This window comes from Thamnophis sirtalis, unplaced genomic scaffold (assembly GCF_051295495.1).
Source record: "Thamnophis sirtalis isolate CommonGarterSnake01/CBP01778 unplaced genomic scaffold, rThaSir2_p1.2 scaffold_1, whole genome shotgun sequence".
Taxonomy (NCBI): domain Eukaryota; kingdom Metazoa; phylum Chordata; class Lepidosauria; order Squamata; family Natricidae; genus Thamnophis; species Thamnophis sirtalis.
The window spans coordinates 162,578,819-162,591,290 of record NW_028261381.1 but is presented as its reverse complement, the minus strand read 5'-3'; positions in this window follow the sequence as shown (position 1 = coordinate 162,591,290).

The window sequence follows — 12,472 nt, the reverse complement described above, 5'->3', positions numbered from 1 at the left end:
GCCGCTGAACTCATTCGTGGTCGTTCTGCGCAGCTTATAGAAATAAAACCCCAATACAAAATCCAATAAACCCTCATCCCCCTCTGGCGGCAACAATCAAAGCAACCACTTGATGGACTCCATATCAACCTGGGGTCAGGGGTGGGATTGAAAAATGTTAGCAACCGGTTCTCTGCCCGGTTGCTGGGTGGGCATGGCCTACTTGGCCGCCTGCACCACAGGGGGGCATCTTCACCCTCCCCAGGCTCCGGAGGCTTCCCTTGAGCCTCTGGGAAGGCAAAAACAGCCTCCCCCAGGCTCTGGAGGTCGAAGCGGGCCCATTTCCAGACTTCTGGGAGGTCTGTTTTTCACCTTCCCCAGGCTCTGGAGGCTTTTGTCGAGACTCCAGGAAAGCAAAAGCAGCCTCCTCCGGGCTCCAGAGGCCCTCCGGAGGCTGGAAACTGGCCTGTTTCCAGACTTCTGGAACTTCCGGGAGGCCTGTTTTTCACCCTCCCCAGGCTCCGGAGGCTCTTCTAAAGCCTCCGTCAGGGTGAAAACATCCTCCCCAGAGGCCCTCTGGAGGCCAGAAACAGGCCCATTTCTGGACCTACGAAACTTCCAGGAGGCCTGTTTTTCGTCTTCCCAGAGCCTCTGCATGGTCCCTGCACTTACCTGGTATGTTAAACGGGCCACATGGAGACTCCTGGGAGGGGAGGGTGGGCAGGGCCAGCCAGTTCTAGCAATTACCGGTGTTCGCCCAAACCAGTCCAAACCGGCTGAATCCCACCCCTGCCTAGGGTGCCCAAAGCTCTTCCGGACCTTTTGAAAGAATATCAATGTGTGAGCCAATCTTCTTGCTGTAAGGATGATGTTTGAAAGGGAGGGAACCACCATGGAAGAGAGGAAACCACCCCCCAGATTGACCTCTTTAAGAGAGGGGACTCATAACATGTCCTACCTCCCTGGTTAAGTAGATACCTTGGGAAAAGCAGTCCGTCAAATAACCTGGCCCCAGATCATGTAAGGCTTTGTGGACAACCAACACCTAACTGAACTCAGGAGCAAATTGGCAGCCAGTGCAGCTCCCACAGGATAGGTGGCACCTGTGCAAATGTACACTTGCAAAACCATGTGGGCCACTGCATTTTTTTAACCCATTGAAGCTTCTGGATACTTTTCAAGGCCAACTCTTATGTAGAGCGCAATGCAGTAATCCAGCAACAATTAGTCTGGTTTTACTGGAACATTGCTGATCAAAGTTCAATTTTTGGGCTTCAAGCAGAAGCCCAAAATAGCAGCATCCTCACCAAATATCTAGCTTTAGTCATTCTTTCCAACAACACTTTGGCCAACAGGGATTTTTAAATTGTTAGCTTTTTATTGAAAAGAAGAACTAGAGATAGTGGTGTTCCAATGAAGGAAGGAGCTGCCACAAAGAAGAGGAAGTCAAACTATTCTCCAAAGCCCCTGAAGGCAGAACAGGAGGAAGAAGTAGATGGAAACTAATCAAGGAGAGAATTGAAAAAGGAGAGATTCAACCTAGAAATAAGGAGAAATGTCCTGGCAGTCAGAACAATTAATCAGTGGAACAGCTTGCCTCCAGAAATTGTTGTGGGTGCTCCAATACTGGAGGTTTTTAAGAAGAGATTGGACAAACATTTGTCTGAAATGGTATAGGGTTTCCTGTCTGAACAGGGGGATAGACTAGAACAGTGTTTTTCAACCTTTTTTGTGCAAAGGCACACTTTTTTCATGAAAAAAATCACGAGGCACACCACCATTAGAAAATATTTTAAAAAATTAACTCTGTGCCTATATTGACTATATATAAAGTAATTTTCCTACGGCACACCTTACACTATGTCACGGCACACTAGTGTGCCGTGGCACAGTGGTTGAAAAACACTGGACTAGAAGACTTTCAAGGCAGTGGTGATATTCAATTTTTTTTACTACTGGTTCTGTGGGTATGGCTTGGTGGGTGTGGCAGGGGAAGGATACTGCAAAATCCCCATTCCCTCCACACTCTGGGGCCAGCCAGAGGTGGTATTTGCCGGTTCTCCAAACTACTCAAAATTTCAGAACCTGCTGAATTTCACCCCTGCTCCAAGGTCTCTTCCAGCTCTGTCCTTCTGTTATTCTGTAGTGATGAACAAAGATGCTGCGGAGAAATATTATGTGAGAAGCATCAGTCTCAAAAAAGTGTTGTTGCACTGCATACTATTTGGATCTGTGGGTTTTTTGTTTTTTTTTTGCGATTTGAGGACAAGAGCACCTTGACTCTCACGCAAGGAGCCAACCCACTTCCTATCCTAGGCAGCCGTGATATTACAGTGCTTCTTGAGGTCACAAACCACATCTGACTTTGTTTTCTTCCGATGTTTTTCACCATGGAGCTCCTGTTCCAGCTCAACCAGAAATTCTGGGCTGAGAGGAAGAGGTGATTGCCCCCAGGGCTTCGAAGCATTAAAAAAAAAAAAAGGAGTGTTTTGATTTCCTAGCTTCAAAACACACAACCTAACCCACCCAAAAATAAAAATAAAAATGCACACCCCTGCACCTAAAGCACCAAAAATGTAGCAATTAAGCACATTAAAAATCCCGGAAACTGCCCCTTTTTCTGCTGAAACTATCTTAGTTTATCCGTCTCTTTTTGTCTTAGCTTTATTTTAGACTACAGCAAAATGGGAATAAAGTTCCAAATCTCCCTCTGGGCTATTGCACAAGATGTGGCACTTTGTTTCTGAACTAGCCCCTTTTTTCTGAGTTCACTTCTTGCCTTAACAAAAAAAGAAAAATCTGTGGTGACCTGATTAAAGATGGAGCCATTACGGGTCAAAGGGGAAAAAGGAGAAAGAAAGAAAGAAAGAAAAACATTGGGGGGGGGGGTGTTTCCCATATGACCAAGCCTGCTTCAGTCAGGGCAATTAATTGTGGTGTTTGGAATATTTTGGGCCAGATCCTGACACCAAAACACCAAGTGGCCAACTTTATAAGACACTCCACACCATAAAACGATTAGCCTGTTGTGGCCGATCACGTGGTTTTGATCTTGCCATCATATGCCTAATTTACCCTAAGTTACATTTACAGAACTATGTAATTTTAATTGAATTTTTAAATTTCAGATCTTTATTTATTGTTTTAATGTTTTATTCTTTATTTTATTCACTTATTTAGTCTGTAAGTCTCCCAAACACTCCTTCAATGAGATGGGCCGCATACAATTTTGATAGATAGATAGATGATAGATAGATGATAGATAGATAGATAGATAGATAGATAGATAGATAGATAGATAGATAGATAGATAGATAGATAGAAAGACACCCTGTTTCCCTGAAAATAAGACCTCCCCGGATAATAAGCCCAATCGAGCTTTTGCACGCATGCGCTAAAATAATGCCTCCCCTGAAAATATTACAACACAGTAGCAGCCATGAGGTGACCATGCTCACCATCTTCTGCACCTCAAAAATAATAAGACCTCCCTGAAAATAAGGCCAAGCACTTATTTCAGGGGTCAAAAGAAAATAAGACCCTGTCTTATTTTGGGGGAAACACGGTGGATGGATGGATGGATGGATGGATGCATGGATGGATGGATGGATGGATGGATGGATGGATGGATGGATGGATGGATGATGGATAGAGATAGGGAGGGAGGGAGGGAGGGAGGGAGGGAGAGAAATGATAGATAATTTAGTTACCGAATTAACTCATTTTTTAAAAATTCACACACTATATAAAATCACAAATTAACTAAACATGCTAAGTTGGCACAGCAAGTCATCCTTGTTCCCCATTAAAGGTTAGTACTAACGAGAGGTGGGTTGCTCCCGATTCGGCGCACCTGCCTGGACATTTCTGCACATGCGCAGAAGCATCATGCGTGAGTGTGCACAGGAGCGTGCCCAAACCGGTAGTAAAGAAAATTGGCAACCCACCACTGGTACTAACCTCAGTTATCATATTGTACAAAGATGTCCAACCTTGGCAACTTTAAGACTTCAACTCCCAGGATTCTCCAGCCATTAATTATTTGAATAAACCAATTCCTTGTGGTGAAAGTTGAATAGCTGGAATTCATCTTTTCTCTCTCAAGCAATCCTGCCCCACATGATCTCATTTATATACAGCAGGTGTCTCCAAACTTGGCACCTTGAAGATCCGTGGACTTCAATTCCTAAGGTATTATGTAATTGTATGACCTGATGAAGATACTTGGCCACCTGGTATGTGAGTGTAGAGTTAGCATCCCTTAAAAAGAAATAAACATAAAGTTTATCAGTATGACCCCCACATTTAGAGATGATTGGAGAAGTCAAAGCATATCTTGGAGCTCTATAAAAAGGACACCATATGAGGACAAGAGCAACAGTTTCTACTTCCCTTGATCCACAAGGACAAAGTCTCTGTAAATAAGGAGTCACATGGAATCTTCCCACCAGCAGTACTGATAAGAAAATATTAAAGCAAGCTCATTAAATCCCATTTATATTTGCTTAGGATTAGATCAGGGATCCTCACCCCCTGGTACATGTGCTAGCACCAGGCCGCAGCATGCCAGAAACTGGTCCATGCAAACAAGCGAAGCCCCATCTGTGGGATACCTGCAGCGTGCAAAACCTCTCTACACGGAACTGATCCCTGGTGCCCAAAATGTTGGAGGCCGCTGGATTAGATTATACAGATCAGGTGTCAAACTCAAGGCCCAGGGGCCGGATCCAGCCCACATTTAGATTTAGATCTGGCCACTCTGGAAACAGTGAAGGACCGGCCCGCAGTGCTTCTGCCAGCGAAAACGGGCTCCTGAGCTCCGTTTTCGGCTGCCATGGTCTCCTGCAACACTCTGCCAGTGAAAATGGAGCTCAGGAGCCTGTTTTCGCTGGCCAAGCACTCAGGCCACCACAGGCGCCCCTAGTAGGAGTGACATAGAACTGCCCCCCCCCTGAGGTCAAACACAACCCTGATGTGGCCCTCAATGAAATCGAGTTTGACACCCTGATATAAATTCAACGTAGAAGTAAGCTGCCTTTTTTTCTGACAGCGAGAACAATTAATCACAGCAATAGCTTGTCTCCTGAAGTTGTGGGTGCTCCATCACTGGAGGTTTTCAAAAATAGATTGGACAACCATTTGACCAGGATGGCATAAGGCTCCTGCACAGAGCTTGGGGCTATCTAACATTTGGCGATAGAATTCAGGAGCACTAGTGATATCCCTTTGTTGATCAATGCCCCTCACTCTTTATTTTACTATTGGTTAGACCTTCTCGAGGATTAATTGGCCTAAATATTAAAACCACAAAGTTCTTCTACCTATGGTGCCAATGAGATCAGTAGGCTTCTGACAACAGCAGAGACAAGCATAATTCTGAGTCCTGGGATTAGACTCCTGGTTCAGACGTAGCCTTAATATGTGACATGTTAGCTTAAAGCCTCCAGATTGTATTAAGGGTGCATTTTGAGGTGCCAGCAAGAAGTCCTAAGGAAATTTGATTGATTGGTTTCATAACCCGTTAAGTTTGTATATGGGCCAAGTTGTATCCCATATAATAGCTGGGCAACTGTTTTAGCCAACTGTTTGATTGATGCTGGGATGTAAATTTGCCTCCTGTTGCCTATAAAATTTAGTTATTGTTACAGCACTCTTTCGGCTAGTAGAAGTGCCATAATTTACTTGGGCTGTTAATTACCTAGTGGCCTGAAATACAGCGCCCAAGTATTTAAAACATTTGTCTTGCTTTAACTCATGGGAATCAATTGTCCGCTTCAGGGCTTGTGTTTTTTTTGGAAAAAACTAAAACTTTAGAGTTATTATAGTTGATCACTTCCTCATTACAGTAGAATCTTGAGGTTCTTAGTGCCCATTTCATGACTATAGAAGACAAGAACTGTTATCATCAGAGTACAATTGCAACATGTTTATCTGTTAATTTAGAAGCATGGATATCAACTCTTTGAAAGGTTTTAATCTGTGTGTGTGTGTGTGTGTGTGTGTGTGTGTGTGTGTGTGTGTGTGTGTGTTACACCCTCTCTCCAAGGAGTAATAAGTAACTAGTTTAGCTAGGCTGTTTATAGCTACAAATATCAGAATTGCACAAGCAGTGTATTTTCTTGTGACACTGCATGGATGTGAAAACAGGATAAAAAGAGTATTGGTGCTTTTGAACTTTGGTGTGGAAAAACTCTCCTGAGAAAGCCAAGGACAGCCAAGGGGGTGGTGATGATTTACTTTAAACACACATTGAATAGATCAGTGCAGAGTTCTCACTCAGGGCATAAATGACCAGGCAGGGTCACTTTTAATATGTCGAATACATCATGTGAAGGCTCAAAACCCAGTGCAGCTTGCAAAGCAGAGGTATCCCATGGGTGGCCCTGACCCATGCCCCTCACTGTCCATGCCGTTCAATTCTGGACCGGCGAAAGCAGTGATGGCGATCCTTTTCAGCGCTGAGTGCCAAAAAGGGAGTGTACACGCACGCACACTTATCGGGACACTCCTCGGAAGAGAAGCTGCCAAGTGGGCATGTGCATGCCGGGATGCGCTCTACATGGGGCAGCCCTTGAAGAGCATTCGGGGACTTCAACTTGTCCAGAATGCAGCCGCGCGAGCGATTGTGGGTGTACCTCAATACACCCACGTTACACCTATCCTCCGCGAGCTGCACTGGCTTCCAATCGGTCTCCGGATACGCTTCAAGGTGCTAGTTATTACTTATAAAGCCCTTCATGGTATTGGACCTGGGTACTTGAGAGACCGCCTGCTGCCAATTACCTCCCAAAGACCCGTTAGATCGCACAGGGTCGGCCTCCTCCGGGTTCCATCCACCAGCCAATGTCATCTGGCTACAACCCGGGGGAGGGCATTCTGTTGCAGCTCCGGCCCTTTGGAACAAACTCCCCGCGGAGATTCGGACCCTCACCTCTCTCCTGGCTTTCCGAAAAGCCGTTAAAACCTGGCTGTGTCGGCAGGCCTGGGGTTGATGAGCTCCCCTCCCCTCTCGACAGGTGTGGTTGTTGGTCATTTTAAATGTCTGTCTTGTATTTGTATGCTCCCCTTCCCGTTTGAGTTGTTCGCCGCCCTGAGTCCCTTTAGGGAATAGGGTGGCATATAAATAAAATAAAACTTCAAACTTCAAATAAACTTCTAGTTTGCGATATGCGCATGCACACCTGCCAGCTTGTTTTCTGGTTACTGGTGCACATGCACACATGACGGTCATCTCGCCGGCGCACATGTGCACAGTAGAAACCGAAAGACCAGCTCTTTCAGTTTCCGGCACTGCCACATGCGCAAAACCCAGTGGATCGTTGCATGTGCATGCGCACCAAAAACCCAGAAGAGCAACGGATGGCACCACGCGTGCCAGCCGACATGCCCCCCCTGTGCCACTTTGGGCAAGCATGCCATAGATTCACCACCACGGAGCTAAAGCATCCAAGTAGCTTTCAAGGGCAGCCCCATGTAGAGCACATGGCAGTAGTCAAGATGTGAAGGGGGTGTGAGCGACTGTTCGAAAGGCTCCCAGTCAAGGAATGAATGCAACTAGCATGGAAGCTGTGCAAGGCCACAGCTGACAATTGTTCACCAAGCAAGTACTTGTGAGCTCAGGAACACCCCTTTTGTCACAGGAAAACTGAGTCTTGCTTCCGGAAGATTTTTTTTTTTTAAATAATTTATTTTATTTTATCAATTTCATATATACATTCACAATTATATGATCTCATAACTGTTATTAATAATATGCATTTATAATAATTTTTCCCTACTGTTGACAATATACTTGAAGATTGCTTTTTTATCATCCCATAGATCCATCTTATCTTACAACGTCCTACTTCTTCTTCCCTCCCTCCTGATCTCCTTCCCTCCTTCCTTCCCTCCTTTCTTTTCTCCTTCTTTCCTTCCTTTCCCCCTTCCTTTCCTCCTTCCTTCCCCCCTTCCTTCTCTCCTACATTCCCTCCTTCCTTCCTTCCCTCCTTTCTTCTCTCCTTTCTTCCCTCCTTCCCTCCCTCCTTTCTTCTCTCCTTCCTTCCCTCCTTCCTTCCCTCCTTGCTTTCCTCCCTCCTTCCCTCCCTCCTTCCTACTCCCCTTTCTTCTCTTTCTTCTCTCCTTCCTTCCTTCCTTCCTCCTCTCCTTTCCCTTCTCTCCTTCCCCTTCCTCCCCTTTACCCTTCCCCTCTTCTTCCCATTCCTCCCCTCTTTCCTACTCTTACATTCCCTCCCATTCTTCCTCTGCCTTTCCCTTTCTCCTATTCCTCTCCTTTCTCCTCTCCTTCCGGAAGACATTTGGCCAACCCACAAGGACCATCCACTACAGATTCCAGTCTCAAACCTTGTCAGTTGCTCACAGTAGCAGTGTAAACCCTTAAATAGAAAGAGATTCTGGCACAACTATATAAGCATGGTGAATGGCTATGTCTGATGAATGTGTCTTGCTCCATTCCTTTCCAGCCCTAAATAAAACTGATCGGAGTGCACGACAGTTCCTAGAAATTCAGCCTGGCTTCAGAGAATCAGCCCTCGGGGACCCCTGCCCAGCTGTCTATAATTTGCAGCTCAAAGAATACATTGCCCATCCCATCGCCAGCAGCAGTCAGGAGAGATACGATGCAAGATAATTGCAGAATAACAGAGTCGGAAGGGACCTTGGAGCTCTTCTAGTCCAATCCCCTGCTCAAGCAGGAGATTCTTTAGCAGTGGTTCTCAACCAGGGGTGGGATTCTACCGGTTTGAACCGGTTCAGGTGAACCGGTAGCTCCAACGATCAGTTCCCTTTTCACATCCAGGGAAATGTAATATTCTGCCTTTTCAATATTTTCTAGGATATTTCATTTTTCTGGGAGAGGGCTGGGTGATAACTTCCTACAGGGGCCAGGAGGGGTTGAGGTGTACTTGTCCTTTGAATGACTTCCTGGAAGCCACTGTTGAAAGAAATGTCCTTCTGGGTTCAGCTCCAAGTGGGGAAAAAGACACTGGAGACATGGAGGCTGCTTGGAAAGATGGTTTATTGGTGGATAAGATCACATGGCTTGAGTTCCTGAACAGAAAAGGTGATCACATTCTTCAATGTTGATGGAGAAGAAGAGAAGGGTTGAGGAAGGGGCTTGCTAGGCTTTTTATACCCTGTTTAGTCCCACCTCTCTGTTTCCTGATCCTGTGTAAGAAATGTATTCTGATTGGTTGTCAGACTCCCATGGTGCCATGCAGGGGGCTACTCTCTAGGCTGTTTTGAATCCATAGATGAGTTCTCAGATGCCATGTGGAGAGTTGAGTAATATCCCTTCCCCCTACAGCTGCAGTGGAGAAGTCTTTATTATGTAAAGTGGGCTAGCCTGGCCTTCTCAATGGCCTATTGACAAAGTGTGGATGGGCAGGAAGCTACAGGCAACTATTCTGTCTTTTAAAGCATGTTTCTTTCTTTTCACATCCAGAGAAATATTCTGCCTTTTCAATATTTCCTAGGATATTTCATTTTTCTGGGAGAGGGCTGGATGATAACTTCCCACACCACCCAGCAGTGGGCTTCAAAAACTTTCGCAAGGGATTCTCTGCCTGGTTGCTGGGTGGGTGTGGCCATGGTGGGTGTGGCCTAGTTGGCCTCCTGCACCACGGCCGGGAAGGGGGGGCGTTTTTGCCCCCCTCCCCGGCCTCCGGAGGTTTTCTTTGAGCCTCTGGGAGGGCAAAAACGGCCTCCCCAGGATCCGGAGGCCCTCTGGAAATAGGCCTGTTTCTGGCCTCCCTGAACTTCCAGTAGGCCCGTTTTTTGCCCTTCCTGAGCCTCTGTACATGCCCTGCACTTACCTGCATCCAAAACGGGCTGCGGAAGGGCAGGGTGGGGTAGGCAGGGCCAATCAGGAGTGGGATTTGGGGGTTCTCCAAACTGCACAGAATCTTAGTTAGAGGTTCTCCCGAACTCCTGCGCACCCCCCAGCAGCCCACCCCGGAGTCGCCACCCTTCCCAAAGTCAATGCAAAAAAATCAGATTTATTTTATCTCATTTCCCTGCAATCAAAAAGTAACTGAAATTCAGTTCAGTGGATTAACTGTGGCTCATGGGATTCCCCAAGCCTTTCACCGTTTCCCCTTTTCTTCACACCCAACTGACCTTGGTTGCTTGGGGGAAAAAAAGCAAAGTGGGGCCAGCTTTCAGATATCAGACGGCAAAGGAATCCTGCCGTTATAAGCTAAGGTTGGAAAGTAAACAAAGAAAAAAGACAACGGCAAACCACTTTCATATTTTTGTCAAGACCCTCTGGAACGAGCTCCCCGTGGAGATTCGAACCCTCACCACCCTCCAGGCCTTCCGCAAAGCCCTTAAAACCTGGCTGTTCCGACAGTCCTGGGGCTAAAGAGGTTTTGCCCCCCCCCCCCCATGGTATGGTTGTTGTGTGCTTTTAAATTGTGTATTGTCCTGTTTGTCTTTTTTATCCCTTATCTGTACCCCCTTCCCTGACTTGGATTGTGAGCCGCCCTGAGTCCCCTTCGGGGAAAAGGGTGGCATATAAATGCAATAAATTCAATTCAATTCAAAGAAAGCAATACAGTGTGCACATTTCCACAAAGTCACAGGGAAGAAAGCTTGACTTGAAACAAACATATTGTTGAAATTTTAGTCCTTCCCAAATTCATTTCTTATCTGGGATTAAAAAAAAAACCAGTCAGCTATATGAATTAAATTCTTTATTTTTCACTCAAGAGCAATGACAACAAGCCGTTTTCCCAAAGACCCCTTCCCTCCAGTGCAGGTTATATACAGGTAGTCCTCGACTTACGACCAGAATTGAACCCAAAATTTATGTTGCTAAGCGAGACAGTTGTTAAATGAGTTTTGTTCCATTTTACGATCTTTCTTTTCACATTTGTTAAGCGAATCACTGCAGGTGTCATGTTAGTAACCCAGTTGTTAAATGAATCTGGCTTCCCTATTGACTTTGCTTGTCAGAAGGTTGCAAAAGGTGATCACATGACCCCAGGACACTGCAACCGTCATAAATATGAGCCCGTTGCCAAGTGTCTAAATTTTGATCACATGGCCATGGGGATGCTGCAGTGGTTATAAGTGTGAAAAGTGATCATAAGTCACTTTTTTTAACGCTGTTGTAATTTTGAATGGTCATTACATGAACTCGTAATTCAAGGACTGATTACTTGAACATTACAATCAGTTCCTCCTATAGAATATAACCCTCTTACTCACTCACCCATTTCCCATTTCATCCTTACACTCCTCCGCCTAACGAATTTCCTTCCTTCCTTACCAAGGCCTCTAACTTTATTGAGAATATATTTATCTAAAGAGAAGCTATCTTTGGAATGTATGCCTTATCTCATTCCCTGGGGAAGCTATTTTCCAGGTCTCTGAACAGTGGAGAGTAAGGAATCCATTAACATCTGAAAATCAAGCATGGTTTCAGAGTCTTAATAAGAATACAATTGCTGTATTTACATTTCTAATTCTAAAAAAATAATATACTCACCCTAATTCTTGAATTATAGTAAAAATTAGAGTAGTTTTAGAACCATCAATTTTAGTACAGCATTTACATCCCAAAGGTTCTTTTCAAAAGGCAACTGGAATTTCTTGGTTTTTTTTTTCTTGAAAACATTTCACTTCTCATTCAAGAAGTTTCTTCAGTTCCGACCTCCATAGACATACAGCATTTATTAAGATCACAACTTGGTAACTACTTCAGTTGGGGCCAGACAGATGGCCCCTAAGCCATATAGTGAGTATATTTGGGTACATGGAGTGCATGGCCGTCCAACCTTTTGGCTTGCCTGAGCTGCACTGAATGAAGAGGAATTGTCTTGGGCCACATATCGAATATATAATGCAGTGGTACCTTGGTATTCGTTAATTGGTTCCAGGAGGCGCAAAGAGTTCCAAAAATGATGAATACAAAAAAAAAAAAAGAATTCCCATAAGGAAAATGAAGTATATTAGGAAATATTTAAAAGGCAGAATATTATATTTCCCCTAAAAGAGAAATAAAAAAATATTAAGGGAGACAGAAACCCTCTCCCCAGCAGATATTTTGTGCCCATTGAGAAAATTTGGGCAAGCTATCTACTGGATTAAGAGCCATAGTGGTGCAGTGGTTAGAGTGCAGTACTGCAGGCTACTTCTGCAGACTGTTGGCTGTCAGCTGTTGGCAGATCGAATCCCACCAGCCTCAAGGTTGACTCAGCCTTCCATCCTTCCAAGGTGGGTAAAATGAGGACCCAGATGTGTAAACCGCTTAGAGAGGGCTGTAAAAGCACTGTGAATCGGTATATAAGTCTACGTGCTGTTGCTATTAAGACATGATCCTTCAGGATATAATAGGATTAACCCACTGCCATCCAGCAGCAGAGCTCACCACATTGCCCAACCTCCTAAGGACATTGCATCACCCTCCAAACTTCAACCAAACTTAGCTCAGACAACTTACAGAGCCAACTATGACCCCTGCAACAGCCAGTAGAATACATGTTCTTGCACA